The sequence below is a fragment of the Theropithecus gelada genome, chromosome 20 (assembly GCF_003255815.1).
Source record: "Theropithecus gelada isolate Dixy chromosome 20, Tgel_1.0, whole genome shotgun sequence".
NCBI lineage: Eukaryota > Metazoa > Chordata > Mammalia > Primates > Cercopithecidae > Theropithecus > Theropithecus gelada.
The window spans coordinates 26,217,258-26,236,869 of record NC_037688.1 but is presented as its reverse complement, the minus strand read 5'-3'; the positions used below and the strand labels follow the sequence as shown (position 1 = coordinate 26,236,869).

At 49.2% G+C, this 19,612-nt stretch overlaps 1 protein-coding gene across 1 annotated transcript in view; it reads left to right on the top strand.

Annotated features, from left to right (window-relative positions):
* Window positions 1-19,612, top strand: part of SMPD3 (sphingomyelin phosphodiesterase 3) — a 92,366-nt gene that overhangs the window by 44,660 nt on the left and 28,094 nt on the right. Inside the window, exon 2 of the mRNA XM_025370228.1 lies at window positions 19,456-19,517. The gene's annotated coding sequence lies outside the window, so the exon portion shown is untranslated. The remainder of the gene's footprint in view (window positions 1-19,455; window positions 19,518-19,612) is intronic.

Below are 19,612 nucleotides of genomic sequence, written 5' to 3'. Positions count from 1 at the left end.
TGCCCAGGCTGGTCCAAACTGCTGGGATTATAGGTGTGAGCCACCACGTCCGGCCTGTGCATATCTCTTAGTGAAACCTGCCAAGGAAGCTGGCAAAGTAACGGAACCGTGTGGTCCAGGCCAGCAGGATGGAAGATACAGAGCAGTCATGAGTCCTGAGGCTGTGACCCCAAGTCCTCATCAAAACATCTGCCTTGGGGGAAGAAACTCTGCTGGTAGAATAGGTGTCTACAAGCAGTCCCAAAAGCTATAGGTCCTAGAGGGCAGATGCCACAAATGACAAGTCCCCAAAGTTAAAAACAAAAGCAGCAGAAGAGGAAAAGTTCATTTTCCTCGAGTTACCAAATTCCCAGATAAGAGCCAGGTCCTACATCTGCTAGGCCCACAGGGCCGGGCAAGTCTGTACACATGTGCCTGGGGTTACAGAGAGAAAGTTCAGAACCGCCCCATTTCTACTGCTGCCAAGGACAAGTCTCCCACACAGTGTTCCAAGTCACTGGAGTAGATCTGTCAAGTACCAGGGGCTTTTCATTTCCAATTTGGATGGAAAGACTTCTTTTCTATGCTGTGTTCCTGTGTTTCAGCCTGTGTTTCAGGTTGTCCTGATGCCCCCAGCATCTATACAAAGATGACAGGCTCTCGGGTCTAGCACTTCAATGGCAGGCGGGCTGGGGGCACAGGTAACCCCTATTTCCTACCTGGTGAACCCCTGACAAGTCCCTTCAGACCTGCTTCTAAAGGTTGCTTGCCAGCCCGTCCTCAAGCCCCACCCCCTGCACACCCACTCTCAAAATTGCTAAGCTGAGGCCCATGGAGATTCCAGGAGAAAACAGAGCAGCTGGGTGTGGTGGCTCATGCCTGGGAGGCCAAGGCAAACAAGAATCCCTTGAGTCCAGGAGTTCAAGACCAGCCGGGCAACGCGATGAAACCCTGTCCCTACAAAAAATACAAAGGTTAGCCGGGCCGGGCGTGGAGGCTCACGCCTATAATCCCAGCACTTTGGGAGGCTGAGGTGGGCAGATCACTTGAGGTCGGGAGTTCGAGACCAGCCTGACCAACATGGAGAAACCCCATCTCTACTAAAATACAAAATTAGCCAGGCATGGTGGCACATGCCTGTAATCTCAGCTACTCAGGAGTCTGAGACAGGAGAATCGCTTGAACCCGGAAGGTGGAGGTTGTGGTGAGCTGACATCGTGCCATTGCACTCCAGCCTGGGCAACAAGAGTGAAACTCCATCTCAAAAAAAAAAAAAAAAAAAAAGGGTTAGCCGGGCGTGATGGTGTGCACAGAGTAGTCCCAGCTACTCAGGAGACTGAGGTGGGAGGATTGCTTGAGCCCAAGAGGCAGAGGCTGCAGTGAGCCATGATGGTACCACTGCAGAGAATGAGACCCTGTCAAAAAAGAAAAAAGAAAAAAAGAAAACAGAGAAACAATGGCAGGTTGTCATCCTGCCCAGCATCCCAGCTGCACCTCAGCCTCCCTGGGACCTGGTGTTCCTGCAAAAGAAAGTGCATGGGACTTCTGACAGCTGGCCCCTCTGACTCCTGTGTGTGTGGTCACCCCTCTAGTCACAGGCACTCAGTAAGTGCTGTCACACAAGAGTGGGGAGCTGTTCCCCTTCATTATGGAATATTTGTCAGGGTATCCTTCAAGGCATGAGGCCCAGCCCTGGTTTTTAAATGAGCTGGGGTAAAATTATTGTGCAAACAATCAGACCTCAGCAAATCCATTCTAATTCATTTCATTTAAAACTTTTGTTTTCCATAAAGGATTAGGCTAGGAAAGAATTTAATCACATCAAATCCACTTCTAAAATGGTTACAGATCCCAGGATCAAGAGTAATGATTACAAAAAAAGAATAAAAATCCCTGGATATAGAGAACTCATGTTTGGTACTGAATTGGTCAAACCAGCCTTCCTGACGTCAAGAAGTAGCCTTTTTCCAGTACTAGGAAAACTGTATTTGTTGTTTTCAGGCATGAATGAAGGCAGAAATAGAGGTGAGGCCAGGTCAGCTCACTTCTCTTTACGCAAAGGTCAGTTCTGACCTGTAACAAATTTGTATTGGCATCTACTCTGAGCCTGGCACTGTTCTGGGTGTCACAGATCCAACAGTGAACACAACAGACAGAATCCCTGTCCTCAGGGAGCTCGTGTTTCAGTGGAAGAAGAAAGACAACATAGAAATGCATAATGAGTTAAGTGGTGATGTTTTGGAAAGAAAAATGAAGCAGGGAAGGGAATAGAGGGGAGGGTGACAGGAGGCATTATTTGTCCGGGATGGTCAGAGAAAGCTATCCCAAGGGGGTGATGTTTGAAACAGGGACCTGAACAAAGTGTAGGAGGGAGCCACATCACATCTAAAATCAGAGCTGTAGGAACAAAGGCCCTGGGGCCAGAGGGAGCATGACACTCTGTGCTGCACCCTGACACGGTGTCTACAAATCCATTCTACATACTCCAGAGGCAAGACTAGCTCATCATCATTATAGAAACAAAGCCTCCCCTCCAGCAAGTCAGCAGAGCACATCTCAGGCCCAACAAGCCCTTCTCAGCATCTTCCTGGAAGTCTCCTAACTCAGCATACACTGGTTTTCCAGGGGAATGACATTCCAATTGGAGGCTGCATTCCTAAGAATTCCTAACTATTGAATGCATTCCAGCATCCAATCAGGAAAGGCACTGACCTGCCGTCACCTTGAACACTCAGGCATAGCGCTCCCCATGCTATATAGCCAATCACTACCAAACAGACCGCTGGAAGGAGTCACCACGCCCTCCACCACCAGCATAAATGTACCCACTGACCTCATGTGGGCCCTGCTCTGTGGGGCTGCTACAGCTTGTGCAAGATGAAAAGCCACACTGAGTTGAGTCATGACTCTGGCTTATTGCTTGTCCTCAGATTATGACAAATGTGCACACAGAATCAATCCCTGCCTCCTGGCCCTCAGCACCCAGCTGCAGCCCCCTTCCTAGGGTGGTATGTCACATGTCACATACCATCTCCATTTTATAGAGGAGAGAAATGGAGGCCTGCAGAGGTGAGGTGCTGTATCACTCAGGGTTCAATCAGGGAGGCAGAATACTACAAGTATAATGGAATCAGAGATTTATTCTAAGAATTAGACCTTATTAATTGTAGGAAGAGTCAGGGAAATGACGGTCTAAAAGGGAGAGAGACGTGACTCAGAGGAAGGTCACTAGCCAGCCGTGGCGTGGGTGAAGGAGAGTCAGCGCTTGCAGGGAGGTCCTGCTAAGGAAGGCTGGGTAGGATTCTGTAGCACCTTGTTGCCTCTTTGTGGCTACCGCCTCTTTGAGTTTTCAGAGAATTGGCTGGTGTGGGCCTGGGGTCGCTGTTGGTCATCTAGGCTGGCAGACGGGAAAGAGAGCTGAACACAAAGCCATGACAAGTGAGGATAAACTGGAAGCTGCTGTCCTCTTAGCCATTTGGCATGTTAGCCTTGCTGGGATTCTAAAGATCTGAGAGGAAGGCATTTATAAGGTCCTAGGTGCTTTAAGAAGGCTTCCAGGCCAGGCGCGGTGGCTCACGCCTGTAATCCCAGCACCTTGGGAGGCCGAGGCCGGTGGATCACGAGGTCGGGAGATCGAGACCATCCTGGCTAACACGGTGAAACCCCGTCTCTACTAAAAATACAAAAAAACTAGCCGGGCGTGGTGGCGGGTGCCTGTAGTCCCAGCTACTCAGGAGGCTGAGGCAGGAGAATGGTGTGAACCCAGGAGGCAGAGCTTGCAGTGAGCCAAGATCCCGCCACCGCACTCCAGCCTGGGCGACAGAGCGAGACTCTGTCTCAAAAAAAAAAAAAAAAAAAAAAAAAAAGGCTTCCAGAAAACTGGTATGACAGCCTGCCTTGTACCTATGAAATTCTCCTGTCCTGGCCAGCACACTGCCCTGAAACTTCCCCTTGCAATAAGAAGACTGAAGTTCCTGGCACCAGGCTACTGGTGTGGGGATCTCAGACAATTACCATTTAGGCGAGGCCAGGATCAGGGAGATTCTTGGACAGATGCCCTGTCCCACCTCCACCCTGACTCTAAAGCATGCTCCAAAGACAGGGCCCTGTCTTCAAACTCACCCCCCATAATATCCCACTTACCCCCCAGCCCCTGCTGCCTCCTATACGCCATCACCCCCAATTCCACTTCCAGCCCCAACTGCCCAAACTCAAGTATGGCATTTTCCACTCCCTCCTGGATATCACCACTGAGCCGGGCAGCAAAAACCTGAAAAATTGGCTCAGAAAACCACCACTGCCAGTGACATCAGGTCCAAATGTGTCAGCTACATGTTGAAGTGCTCCCTGCAACAGGATATGGCATGCCGCTCCCCTCAGCCCGTTCTTCCGTCAGGTGGACTGGGACAGAAAAAGGGTGAGACCCAGGGATGCTGTGAAAAATGCCCAGACTTTGGAGCATGACAAATCGGAGCTCAAGTCCCAGTTCTGACACTCACTATGCTGGCCTGGGTAGTTCATTCAAGACTCTGTACTTCTGTTTCACTGTCTGAGTTCTGAGGCCAGCACCTCACAGAGGGTGGCACTGGCAGTACTCTGAAGGCGATGGGTGGGGGTCAGGAGAAAAAAGTTCAATCCAGTGCAAAACTAACAGATCCAATCACAAGCATCCAATAATCTGATTATTATTTGGCCTCTGTGATCCCACAAACCACCACTTAGAAGAGAAATCCTCTCTCACTCAGAGCTGGCCAGAAGTTGCCATGTACCTGAACCCAGTTACACTCCTCAGCCACAGACGGGGCTGGTATGGCCAGCCCTGCACACTGGGTGATTGCCCAGGTTTGGTTTTGAACAGAGCAGTGTTCCAGGTGTCTAGGCACCTTTGTCGGTGCTTGAGAGGCACAACCATGGTAGATCAAGACTGCAGGGACTCACGGCCAGTCTGAAAGATGCCCCCATCTGTGTGTGGGACATACAAGTCTGCGTACTTATAGCATATAGTACTAAAAAAGTTCATCTCTTCCACTTAATTTTTAGAAAACTGTCAGAAAGTGCAAGTTGAGGATTCTTGTCTGAATCTAATCCAACCACTACTGTAGTCTAACCCACGGGCCAGCTTCTGTCCCTTGATAAATGTGACTTAGAACAACCATATTGAATTAGGAGCTGATTATATCTGATTTGCCCTGTAACAGGGTTAGGTCCATTTCCTGGGATGTAGCAGAAGGGCCTGATGGTCACCAGGCTAATCCATAATTATCGTTTAAAATTACAGACCAAATGGGTCATGCTGGCAAGGTCAGGGGGACACCCTAGCAGAGCTGGGCTGGACTTTCCAGCACCTCCACAAAGCCCTTGACCCTTACCCAGGACCACATCACCCCTGACACGTATTTGAGGTGGTTCCTTCTAGAGGCCACTTGGCAGAGGCAGGAGGTTCTGCGGCAGGGTGGATTGAGAAGAGCACTGGTTTTAGAGTCAGACAGACCTGGGTTCAAATCCTAGCTCCTCCACTGTGATCTTGGTAGCATGCTTTACCCCTCTAGGCCTCAGTTTCCTCATCTGTAAAATGGTGACTACAATAGTAGCTACCCTGTTATGGCGTAGAGTGGAGAGGTGTGGTGACATCCACACTGGTGCCTGGGGAGGCATGAGGCTATGGAGAGAAGTTGGGCCCAGGCCAACTTGGCCTTAGCCCTGAGACAAGGCAGGGCTTTGGGTTTATCGTGGATGTCACTGATGTACTGTGTTTATAACAAGGGGCTCCTTTCTGGACATGGTCACTACAAAGCAAAGTCCATACCTGGCCACTGGTGCAGTCTTCCAAATGAAGAGGACAAGGCAACCTGGCAGTCTAGGCAAGCAGCAGCTGATTGGGTTCTAAGTCATCCAGGAAGAATGGCCAGTGGGGGGTCTGACCACCATTCTTCCTTCCTCCCCACCCACCCGCCCCTACATTGTATCAGCTGCCTCTAGGGAGCCTGGGCCTCAAGGCTCCTTCTTTGTGGGTGTCTACAAGATGGGATGAATGGCCCTTGGCTCTTAAAGGGGACCCCACAGCCCTAGAAGGGGTCCCTACTTCCCTCCATTCCAGGCAGCAGATGCACTGGGGGCGTGGGGACAGCAGAGTTTTTCTCTTTACATCCAAGGCCTGTGGGACCAGGGGCTGACACTCATAAATGAAGGATAGTGGTGAGTGGACATGCTATGGGGCACCAGACCATGGGGCAGTGGGGTAAGATGGTGGCTCCTCCTTCTCACCTCCTGACCTTCACCTTGAACCTAGAACAGGAGCCAGGTAATAGGAGAAGCCAGAAGTCCCCATGTGGGGAAAATGGGGCCTCACTGCACAGCCTAGCCAGTCTTGATTTTGAATCCTGAAGTGACCTCCCCTCAAGCCCACCCAGAGGGACATTTTCTGGCTTCAGCATTTGAATGAGAGTCTGAGAACCCAGAGGTATAGGCAGAGGCTGGGCGGGCCTGAGGAGGCCTGGAGGATTTGCTCTCTTTGTTCAGCGCCAACAACTACAGGCTCAGTGTTTTTAAACGTTTGAATCAACAGAGAGACTGTTTATCACTATTTTAAATAAGAAATGTAATTAGAGGTTAGTGAGCCCCCAGAACTCCTGGCCACAATGTCAAAGGCTTCCTTGACCTGGAGTGGGGAACAGAATGAAAAGTGACCACAGACACACTCCGCTTCGGTGTGCTCTGCCACAAATCCCGCCTGATGGGTGCTCCCACCGAGGCCCATAAGAGATTCTGTGGCTAATGGAATGGCATTTCACGTAGGTCCACGTTTTTCTCATTCCTAGGTGGCTTTTCTTTCTAAACTTGGGAACATGGAGATTCTATTTTAAGAGCATGAATTACTGTCCAATTTTAATGTAACTAATGCCAACCAAAAACCAACTTTGAACTGAGGAAAGGAAACAAAAGCAATTTATGGGATAATTTTGTGTTCACATCCCTCAAGATTACTTGAGAACACTTGTCTGATGCATTTATTTCTGGTCAAGAAAAGTGAATAGCCAGCTTTTTGGTGGTTTCTGGAGAACAAGGTGAAGGTTGGCCACATCAGCCTGGAAGACTCCAGCTCGGCCACCTCAGGCCAGGATCCTCCTCGGGGCTCAAAGAGGTAGTGTCAGGAAGGTAAAAATAGCGCGAGGGATTCGGCACCAGCTTTCTGACACGTGGTTTTCTCATCCCAGGGACTGCCACGTAGGGCCCTCCTTTTCCAGCTATTCTAAGTGAAAAAGAAAAAAGTAAGATTATTTGAGAACTAAATAAAAACAGTGCTATATTCTAACCACCTTTTCTGTGATCTTCCTCTTTTCCCAAGTGCTCTTTTTGGCTCTTCTTTCCTCACCAAGCCAAAAATGGGATGAGCCCCAAGCTTCTGTCCTTGACCCCCTTTTTCCCTCCGCCTGTTCTCCCTGAGAACAACATCCACAGCTGCAGCTCCAGCAGGGGCCCAGGTGGTCACAGCCCTAGCACGTTCCGGACGCCCACCCACCTCTTGGACTCCCTTCCTCCCTGACAAAGCCCCAACATCCCAGAACCAGATTCTGCATCTCCCTCTGAAAGGCTGCCTTTGGGGCATATTCCTCCCTGTGGTTGTCATCCCCTGGCCTTGCCTGTCTGCAGGAGGCCAGGACTGTTTGACATGTGACCCAGGTCCCAGACCCTCTAGAGGCCACCTCTGGGGTGGTGCCAGGAGCAATGGGGGCTCACTGTAGGAGGCCCTAAGACGAAGCACTGCCACCAGGGGAGGGGGGAAGGCTTCCTGAAGAGACCCCCCCGCAAAAGGCAAGAAGATGAGGAGGAGCTAACCAGACGAGGCGTGGAATTCCAGTTTGGGGAAAGGCCCTGCTGGAGAGAGACTGGGACCAAAGAGGAAAGAGAAGGGCTCTGAGGACAAGCTTGGCAAGAAGTGTGACAGGAGAGGAGGCAGGCGTGGGGCATGGATTTTATCCTGGGGGCCATGAAAGAGTTCTCAGCTGGGAGGGTGCCCAGATATGTACCTAGAAAGATCACTCTGGCTTCTGTATGGAGAATAAATGGAGGGCACGAGGCTGAAGGACACTAGGGAGAGACAATGGGCTTGACCGGGTGTTCCCCATCATCCCTCAGCCCCAGAGCAGAACACTACCTGGTTCCTGCTGGGTTTGTACCTCCCAATCCCCGCCAATTTTCTGACCATTCAGATGTCCAGGACAACAGCTGATGGATGAATTCACACTCAAGTGTTAAGAACAAATCATGGCGGCCGGGCGCGGTGGCTCACGCCTGTAATCCCAGCACTTTGGGAGGCCGAGGCGGGCGGATCACAAGGTCAGGAGATCGAGACCATGGTGAAACCCCGTCTCTACTAAAAATAGAAAAAATTAGCCGGGCGCAGTGGCGGGCGCCTGTAGTCCCAGCTACTCAGGAGGCTGAGGCAGGAGAATGGCGTGAACCCGGGAGGCGGAGCTTGCAGTGAGCGGAGATTGCGCCACTGCACTCCAGCCTGGGAGACAGAGCGAGACTCCGTCTCAAAAAAAAAAGAACAAATCATGGCAGCATCCACCTTGAATCCCTCGGGACAGAGGAGGAGGCAGGTAAGAGGGAAAGGCGGTGGCTAGCAAGACTTCCCAACCCCTGGGGTGTTCCTCCCTTACCTGTGGGTGCTCCTGTCTTTTAGAGAGCCCCATCGGTCAAAATGCTAACCAGGATGGGGCCATAGATAAGTCTTGCTCACAGAATGTGCCACCCTCTAGCTGTGTGACTGAGCAAGTCACTTATGCCCCTCCGAGCCTGTTTTCATCTCTGAGTATGGGATCGATAATACCTAACCTCCCCAGGCTGCTTAGGGGATGAAACAAGACATTGTGCATGGAATGCTCTGAACACAGTGCCTGGCACACAGTGGGTGCCCCAAAACATTTTTGATACAATCATATTGATGAAGATGATGATTCCAGTAAGCTATAGGCACTCACAACATACACATGAGTTCACACAGTTTTTAGATTTCAAGTCTCCATGTTGCATTTTCGTTTTGTTTTCTTTTGTTTTACGAGAAAGTAGCCTCATTGAGGCACTAATTCAAACAATTGGGAGTAGTTCTCACAGCTCCTGCTGTGCCCCCTGGTGTGTACAAAGGGAATCGAAGCTTCTGGTGATGGACATGCCCGCCTGGCTAGAAATCACTTTATTGATTCCACCAAGGTTCCCAGAAGGCTTCTATCAGGGACTGGGCCCTGTGCTTGGAGCTGAGGGGGCTCTAGGCTGCCTGGAGTACAAAGCCCTGGGGTGTGAGACTGAGGGGAGGGGGTTGGAAGCTTTAAAGCTGAGCCTTGGAGGAGCTGGACCACCAGGGTGTTCCAGACACAGGGTACAGCATGTGCAAAGGCATGGAGGCGTGAAAGAGCATGGTATGTTCCAGGAACAGTGAACGCTAGAGGTCAGGGCTGTCAGATCAAATCAGTAGGAGAAAGGGAGGGGCACAAATGAGGCTGGGGAGGGTGGGGCCTGGTCACTGGGGGCCCTCAAGCCAGGCCAGGTAGAAGGATTGATCCTGGGGGTAGAGGGAGATCTGGAGATGCTCGACAAGGGCAGAATGAGCTCAGAGCTGCTGGTGGTAGGGATCACGGACTTCAGCCCGATTGGGAGGGAAGGGGCTCAATGCAGGCAAGACAGGAGGAGGCCCTGGTGGAGATGACAGCCAGGGAAAGATTGGGAGTAGGGACTAGAAATGGACTCAGGAACTAGGAGTAGTTGGCCTTGACTCTGGACAGGACACTTGGGGCTGAGGGAGGGGCCAAGGACAGAGTAGACAACTAGGGGCTGCACCCGCTGAGGCTGGAAGGGCAGGGCTGGGCTGCTCAGGCTAGGCACCCATGAGACAGGACTCTGCTCCCTGCCTTCCCTCAACCACTTTCAGTCTGTTTGTCTCTCTTCTTTAACTGCCACAATAGGAAACCAAAGTCTTTTTCATTGTTTGATATATTCCTCATTTTTAATTTAAAAAAAAAAGAGTTAGTGAAATGTTTTCTATTTCCTCAACAGAAAAGCAACATTACCTATATACATAGTCTCTCATATATAGGAATGTCTAGATTTTACTTTTCCCTTGATGTATTTTTTTAAGACAGTTTAGACACTGGGATGAAATTTAGAGCTGTCTGTCACCTTGGTGCTCAGCTAGCTGCCACTCAGGGTCACCCCCTAAGCGGGCCCAGACTAGGGCAGCCACAGGCCTGAGCTCACCTGCCCCATCTCAGGCTCATTGCTCAATGACTTGAGGTAAACTGAGACATGACGGCTATGGGACTCACCTATGGGACTGAGATCTTCCCTCAAAGCCAGAGGGCACACTTTAAACCCTGGAGATGATGACATTTTGATAAAGTTTAAAAAACTATTTAACTTTGCAAGACAAACAGCTAATAAAATAGAATCTTTTTTGGTAACCACCCATACACCAATCAATCTGTCACTCGAAAAACTAGTTCCCAAGAAGTGTGAAATGAGGCCACTCTCGAGTTCTGTGGGAACAGAGAGCCCCTGAAAAGCCTTCCTCTCGACCAGATTACAGTTGCCACCCAACACAGGGAAAATCTCTGATTCTGAGCACAGGAAATACACAGCTAATGAGTAGCTCAATCAATACTGAGTTTTGGAAGGTGAACCATGAGGTTGGGGGTCACTGTTACACTGTTTATGTGCCCCCAGCCCACATATGACCTATAATCCTGCCTTTTTTTTTTTTTTTCCCTTTTCTTTTCAATTCCGTCCCCCTTGGGAAAGATATATATAAGCATTTCCCACCCGGGGGGGCTAGCCAAGGGAGTGATGCCATGGGGGCCTCTTCCGCACTGTAGCCATTCAAGCAAGAATTTAAAACAAAGGGTCATTCAACACCACCAACAAAAATCAATAGGACAAGCCTCAGTCATAAAACACATCTCTGTGCCCACCTGAGGCCACCATTGGAATGAGACTTCACCTCACTCACTCTCTCTGTATCTCTAGCTCTGCCTGATTGCCTCTTGTTTTTTCTGTTTTCCCTTAGCTCTAATTCCCTATTTAAACAAACAAACAAACAAAGTCTCATACTGTGCATAGGATACAGTTTAAGTTATCTTAAATCTTTTGGGGAACAAGAGAAAATAAATGAATTAATTAATCAGAACCTGCCCAAAGCAGCTGTGACTGAAGAATTCTGAATCCTGCTGTACTAAGATGGAAAGCAGACAGTTATAAGTGCTAAATGATGAGCAGCAGTGTCTGCATGCAGTAGGCACCCAATAAATGTCAATTAATTTGTTTTTTAAATGATGGAATCTGAAGGAACAAAGGAGATGAACTGGATTATAACTACTTTGAAAGAAATAAATGACAACAACAACAAAATACTAACAGAAACAGATCAGAAAAAACAATAGCCTTAATTCCATGGTGAAAATGATAAAAGAATTGGAAAACACCTGGAAGTAGTAATTGGCATTAACAGAAACAAATAGAACAAAGAAATTAGTTATGTTGAGGATAAGGTAAGACATGAAACCTAAAATGTAGACAAAGAAAACAGAGGAGCAAATAACTGATTTGGAAAATGGAAAAATTGTATCACAGCCCTAAAGTAGTCCTAGAAGAGAGAGATGAATGGATGAGGAACACATAAAGGAGACATCAGGAAAGAAATAATATAAGTTTCCAGAAATGAAAAAACAGCTCAGCCTAGAACTAAAGAAAATACACTGTGCCTTTCAAGTTCAACTCTGAGGGAAAGAAATAAGCATTTGCTAGTTTAAATTTTGCATTATAAATTATCCAATAAGCTGAAGTGAAAGGAGATATGTTCTTCCGATATTGTGTAAGAATGACAGGAGAACTGACATCACAAATATTGAAGACAAAATGAGCCTCAAAAAAATGTGCAATTCTAACTGCACAAGTAGATTCTAACCACATCAGTTATGCTCCTAAACAAGACTTGTTCTCTACAAGTAGGGGAAAACAAAGTCATGTAAAAATTGGGGAAAGTTGTGCACAACTGTACTTTTTTAAAGCAAAGGAGAATATCTGATTTTTACAAAAATATAAAAGACAAAAGCTATCTTACATAACAAGAAATTGGAATTAGAATGGACCAATTGAAGAAGAAAGAAAGAGTAAGTGATCTGACAAAATGTAGTCACTCCCAAGAGTCCACCTACACACGAATAATTCTCAAACCTGCTCCAATCTGGACTTCAACTCTGAGTTCTGGGTCTGAATATCCCACTTCTGTCTGGATATGTCTATGCAAATGTCATTCAACACCACAAACCCTGCCTTCACTCATTCACCCACCCCCACTGCCAGCAAACAACTTCACTAGCCATACAGTTACCTGAACCAGGAGACCTCTGAATAAATTCCTGGTTCATTTTCCTTTTTGTTTTTTTTGTTTTTGTTTTTTTTGTTTATTTGAGACATAGTCTCACGCTCCATCGCCCGGGCTGGAGTGCAGTGGTGCCATCTCAGCTCACTGCAACCTTGACCTCCTCGGTTCAAGCAATTCCCCTGGCTTTGCCTCCTGAGTAGCTGGGACTACAGGGTCATACCACCACACCCAGCTAATTTCTATATTTTTACTAGAGATGGGGTTTTACCATGTTGGCCACGGTGGTCTTGAACTCCTGACCTCAAGCGATCTGCCTGCCTCGGCCTCCCAAAGTTCTGGGATTATAAGCATAAGCCACCATGCCCAGCCTCCTGGTCCATTTTCATGTTACCCAGGTACCCCTTGGTCCCCATCCATTTGTATAAGTCTGCTTGGGCTACCATAACAAAATATCACAGACTGGGTGGGTTAAACAACTGAAATTTAGTTTCTTACAGGTTAGAGGCTAGAAATCTGAGTTCAATGTTCTGGTTGATTCAGTTTCTGGTAAGGGCTCTCTTCTGGGCTTGTAGACAGCCGCCTTCTCACTAAGTCCACATACGGCTTTTCCTTGGTTCATGTGAGCACTTTGGCATCTCTCCTTTTTTTTTTTTTTTTTTTTTTCCAGACAGCGTCTCATTCTGTCACACAATCTGAGCTCACTGCAACCTCAGCCTCCCAAGTAACTGGGACTACAGGCGCATACCACCATACCCAGCTAATTTTTGTCTTTTTAGTAGAGACAGGGTTTCGTATGTTGGCCAGGCTGGTCTCTAACTCTTGGCCTCAAGTGATCCTCCTACCTTGGCCTCCCAAAGTGCTAGGATTATAGGTATGAGCCACCGCACCTGGCCTGGCATCTCTTTTTATAAGAACACTAATCTTATCAGATCAGGGGCCCATCCTTATGACCACTTTTAAACTTAATTACAAATACTCCTCAACTTATCATGGGGTTACATCCCTATACACCCATCTTTTGTTGAAAATACAGTTCCTTGAAAATGCATTTAATACACCTAAACTAGAAAACATTATAGCTTAACCTAGCCTATATTAAACACGTTCAAAACACTCACATTAGCTTACGGTTGGGTAAAATCATCCAACAAAGTCTATTTTATAATAATAACATTTTATAATAAAAAATTAAAATAATAAAAAGAAAAGGTCAAAATTCAAAGTACAATTTCTATGGAATGTCTCTTACTTTTGCACCATTGAAAAGTTGAAATGGCCGGGCGCGGTGGCTCAAGCCTGTAATCCCAGCACTTTGGGAGGCCGAGGCGGGTGGATCACAAGGTCAGGAGATCGAGACTATCCTGGCTAACATGGTGAAACCCCGTCTCTACTAAAAATACAAAAAACTAGCCGGGCGCGGTAGCGGGCGCCTGTAGTCCCAGCTACTTGGGAGGCTGAGGCGGGAGAATGGCGTGAACCCGGGGGGCGGAGCTTGCAGTGAGCCGAGATCGCGCCACTGCACTCCAGCCTGGGAGACACAGTGAGACTCCGTCTCAAAAAAAAAAAAAAAAAAAAAAAAAAGAAAAGTTGAAATATCTTGGCCAGGCACAGTGGCTTATGCTTGTAATCCCAGCATTCTGGAAGGCCAAGGTGGGCAGATCACCTGAGGTCAGAAGTTTGAGTCCAGCCTGGACCACATGGTGAAACCCTGTCTCTACTAAAAATACAAAAACTAGCTGGATGTGGTGGTGGGCACCTGTAATCCCAGCTACTTGGGAGGCTAAGGCACAAGAATCGCTTGAATCTGGGAGGTGGAGGTTGCAGTGAGCCAAGATGGCACCACTGCACTCCAGTATGGGTAACAGAGTGAGACTCTGTCTCAAAAAAGAAAAAAGGAAAAGTAGAAAATTCTTAAGTCACACCATCGTAAGTCAGAGACTATCTATACTTCCTTAAAGCCTCCATCTGCAAATGCAGCCATGCAGTGGGTTTAGGGCTTCAACATATAAATTTGTTGGGGACACAAACATTCAGTCCATAACACCATTCTATCCTCTTAGATGTCCCCCAGATATGTGACCCTTCTCTCTTCCCACTGCCTTGGCCCTTCCATCTCCCTGCTTTGCCTACTGCACTGGCCTTCCTGCTTGTCTCCCCTCCTGCCTACCCCATGCTCCCTGCAGAATTATCTTTCCAAATGGATAACTGATCACTGAATGCTTACAAAGAGTCGTCACCAATATCATCTCATCTAATTCTCCCAACAGCCTTGCAAAGTAGTAGAAACCCAAGGCTCACAGAGACTAAGCGAAGGCCCAGTGTTGCCCAGGGCCAGGTTTGAACCTAGATGGGTCTCTGAAGTGCACAGTCTTTCCAAGTGTGTCTCTCACCTTTGTAATCCAAACTTCTGAAAGGGTGTCAGGTCCACAATATACATAACAATTAATGACTGGCAGATGAATGGGCTTCATATGTAATCATAACTTCAACTTCATCTTCTTCAGTATTTATAGGCAAGTTGATCTCCCTACTGAGTCCAACTAACAGAGATCCAGGCCCTCTGTTTTGCCGCTTCTTTGAGGGAAATGAGGAGTTAACATTTTGTTAATCAAAATGAAAATGTGTACTTTTCCTGTTAAAGACAGCTCCCTCATGTGACTTCAATTATTTACTAGCAGATTTATTTGCACTGTTAAGGGCAGAACTTTTTCAAGCATAAAATGACAAACTACTGCTTTGTCTTAATTCCCCATTAGCTTATGTCCTAATCTTTGTTCACTGAGGTGGTGGTACTGTCCCACTCACTGGAAGATCAAGTTGAACAAACCAGGTGAGACGCTCCCCACCCTAGAGTGTTACTCGGAGACCTAGGAGGTTTGAAGGGCAGCTCCTCTCGCCAACCATCCCTAGCAGCTACTCTGGGATACTTCTACACCTCTCCCCCAGGGCCTCACCCAAATGCAGACAGGATGCCTGACCATGCCTGTTCAACCATGCCACCCCCTTGCCTTGGTGTTGGCATCAGAGGTGTTTGAACCAGGGCAACTCCATCTTGAATAGGTGCTGGGTAAAATGAGGCTGAGACGTACTGGGCTGCATTCCCAGAAGGTTAGGAATTCTTATTCTTTGTTTATTTTGAGACAGGGTCTCACTTTGTCACCCAGGCTAGAGTGCACTGGCGCCATCACAGCTCACTGCAGCCTCGAACTCCTGGGCTCCAGCGATCTTCCCACTTCAGCAGTGCAAGTAGCTGGGATTACGGGCACACACCACCACACTCAACTAGTTTTTGTATATTTTTTAGAAACAGAGTTGCACCGTGTTGCCTGGGCTGGTCTCAAACTCCTGAGCTCAAGAGATCTGCCTGCCTAAGCCTCCAAAGTGCTGTGATTACAGGCGTCAGCCACCACATCCAGCCTAGGTTAGGCATTCTTAGTCACAGGATGAGATAGGTCAGCACAAGATACAGGTCACAAAGACTCTGCTGATAAAACAGGATGCAGTAAAGAAGCAGCCAAAACCTGCCAAAAGCAAGATTGTGACCAAAACCACCTCTGGTTGTCCTCACTGCTCATTATATGCTAATTCTAATGCATTAGTATGGCAAAAGAGACTCCCACCAGCACCATGACAGTTTACAAATGCCAGGGCAATGTTCCAGAAGTCATATTTGGTTTTATATGGTCTAAAAAGGAGAGGAACCCTCAGTTTCAGGAACTGCCCACCCCTTTCCTGGAAGAGTCATAAATAATCCACCCCTCGTTTAACACACTGTCAAGAAATAACCATAAAAACAGCCAACCAGCACCCTCAGGGCTGCTCTGTGAAGCAGCCATTCTTTTGTTTCTTCTCTAATGAACTTGCTTTCACTTTACTGTGTGGACTCACCCTGAACTCTTTCCTGTGCCAGGTCCCAGAGCCCTTTCTTGAGGTCTGGATCAGGACCCTCTTCCCGTAACACTGGGGGCTTAAAGGTAACCCCTTCACTAGGGTTCAATCAAGATTTTTCCCCAAGGTGAGCAGCTGCTCTTCACCCTCACTCACCCCAAACTTCAACTGTAGCATGAGGCTGGGAGGCCCCAGGTCTGCATGAGGTCTGACGCTGACAGTCAGATGGAAGGCTGTGTGACTTTGGGTACATTACTAAACCTCTAGGCTCCAGCCTCATCGAAGGTACCTGGCCCCAGTATCACCATGTGGGTAAATAAATCAACCTCCTAGGTGCCAGGCGCTTTGCAAACATTATTTCTGGACCTGTAAAGTCAGTGTTATCCTCATTTTAAGAAGGCAGAAACTGAGGCTTGGAGAGAGGCCCTGGGGAACAGGTCCATCCATCTCCACAGCCGGTTCTGCTACAGAGGAGAGGTGGAAGTATCCAGGAACCTGACCAAGCTCAGTGCATCTAGGGACGTCTCCCTTGGAGCTGCACATCCATCAGGGGTCACCCCAGGTGCTGGTCTGCGGTCTTGGGGCCTGTGGGCTTGAGGCCTCCTGGTGGACAGGCAGGCAGGCAGGCGCGTGCTTGGGACCACTGCTGGCTCCAGACACTGCCTTGCTGTGCTAGGTAAACGGCCCACTTTCCACACCCACCCTCTAGGCCCTCCCTGCTCTGCTCCCACTGCCTATTTAAACCAGAGGCCTGACTCGGCCCAGGCACAAGCCAGCTGCCGGAGCCAGGAGAGCAGCACTGCAGGCCCTGCTCAGCCGGGATGAAAGGTTCTTCTGTTTCACCATTTCCTACCGGTGCGTTTTGAATGATGATGCTGAGCAGGTTTGGAGCAGGAGCTGATTCTGCTTACCTGGGAGTATATTGAGATGGGTAGCTGGCTGAGGGAGGCTCTGATTGAACTTTTCCCATTTCTAATCCCTACCTTGATGTGATCTTATTTTCAAAGAGGGAAAAAGTCTGTGGTTCGTGAAAGGATAGGGAGAGAGCATATTTCAAAACAAGGCCTGGCTCAGAATATCAATGATCTGACGTGTTTCTCTTTTCTTTGAGAAAAGAGAAGGGCCTATAATTTCAAGGTTGTCGAGATTCCATTTCCCCTCAGGAACCCCTCCCTAAATAGTCAGTTCTTGTTATTTAATTCTATTTTGAAAAAAACATGCAGGGAGTTTTCAGAAGAGTTGGTAGGGCATGGGAGGTGGGGTGGAGAGTGGGGAGGGGCTGTGCAGCTGGTGGGGGACAGTTTGGGAAATGTCAGAGGCCAAAGATCCTGCTTGACAAACTTCTCACTCAGGGATGAGAGGTGAGCTCCTCCCCACTTAGAGAGAGGGCAGTGGGGGCTGGGAGTCACACAGGCCCAAATGGCTAGGAGTGGCCTGCCTCCTTTATGTCTAATGCCAGATGCTTGCAAGCCTGTGACCTGGGTCAGGTCAGTCCAGCAAGAGGGTGAAGGACAGAGGTGCATGCAGGTTGTCAGCCAACTGTGGGTAAAGAGGCAGGAGTCCCAGGGACAGAGGACAGACTGGGACAGCAGGTCAGCCTCTGCTTCCTGGCAGGCTGGACTCCCCAGGCTATGGGTGGGGAGGGATCCTGCCAGGTACTTGGCTCTGAAGGCAAAAGCCAGGGTGTCCACATGAACATAAGATCTCCTGGGGAAGCCAGGTCACCACGTGCAGAGCGTAGACCTGGGGGGCTCTGGCTTCCTTCTTCCCACTCTGATCTGGCACCAAATGCCGGTGCTCATTTGGTCCTGGCCATGGCCATCCAAGATCTTGTAGTGGCCCCTAATGTTACAGAGGAGGGAGCCTCTGGGGCTCAGAGGTTAAACGACTTGCCCAAGACCAATGGCCTAGACCAGAACCGGGTCTCACTGGAGCCAAAGGCTTTTCTGCGCAAATTCCTAGTCAGAAGGGAGCCAACTGTTTGCCGTGGAGGAGACGCTCCTGCCAGCACTGCTGCAACATCTTCGGCTAGGGGACAGAGAATGGACGGGGCCTCGGCTTTCAGATTCTTCTGAAACACTCAGTTTGGGTGATTTGCAAAATAAGTATACATAAGGGATGGGGTGTGAAGAGTAATGGGTCACCCTACTCTGGATGGAGGGGTGGTAAGAGGGCTTTGGGCCGGGCCATGGGACTGGCTTAAGAAGGTGGAGCACACAAGGACAGCCCTGGCTGCACTAGGCCTTGGGCCGGGGGTGCTGAACTTGAAAGTAGAGACTGGGCCTGAGAAGCGGCAGGCCCTGGAGCCAAGGATTCGGCAGGTTAGTAGGAATGAGGCCTAGAACTGGGCCAGCGGGCTCAGGGAGCTGCCTGGGGCCAGGGATCAGGGGCGGGACTAGCGGGCAAGGGCGGGGACTACGAACTGGGACTGGGGCCCAAGTGTGGAGGGCAGCGTCCCTAGAGCATAGTGCCAGGATCCTTCACCTCAGTCAGCAAGGGGTGCAGGGAGCCAGTGACATTATGTCCAAAGCCCTAGGGTCACATGAATTCCCTCCTAGCTGTCCCCTTCAAAGACCCCTCTGGGTTCACCAAGTGTCCCGCTGAGCCTCCCTTCCACTGATCTGCTCCCCCTTATCTGCCACCAAATCCCTCTGGTTCCTCTCAATGTTGCTCTTCCTCCCCTAATCCACCCCATCCCAGTGGCCACTGTCCCTCTTCCCTGGCCTGGGTTCAGCTGTCCCCTACCCTCAGTATCTTAGGGAAACAGAGATTACACAAAGCTCCCAAAGCTCTGATTGTTCTGGTTCTCCTATTAGATTAAACCTGGGCCCTGCGGCTGGAGCTTTTGAATTCACCTCTTCCCCACCCTCCACCTTCACCCCTGCAACCCCTGGGCCCGGCCTGGGTCCCGGTGTCCACGTGGAGGGCTCATCCATCCCACCCTCAGAGTCCTCTCCTCTTGGCAACCGTCCTCCCTGAAAATCCGTCACACAAACCTCAGGCCCCACCCACTGGGGCTGCACTTCGTCCACTGGAACTGCCGGGCACACACCCGCGCCCTGGCGACGTGGAGGGTGTGGCAGTGCCTCTGGGTGCAGGTGGGGCCCCTTGGTCTTTGTACCTGGCTCACCTGTTCTGGGCTGCTTGGTGGCTGTTAGGGGAGCTCTGGAGATTGTTCCGGGCACCCCTGTGAACTGCTCATCTCCTTTCAGGTCTGCGGTGACAGCTCTTCTTCAGAGAGAAGGACAACAAGGTCCCAGTGGCCCCTCCTCAGGTAAAACTAAGGCTTCTGGAACCAAAGGGGTGGGGTGGGGGTGGAAAAGGGAGGGCTCCAAGCCTTTCCTCACGGGCTACTTGTTAGTGTTTTTA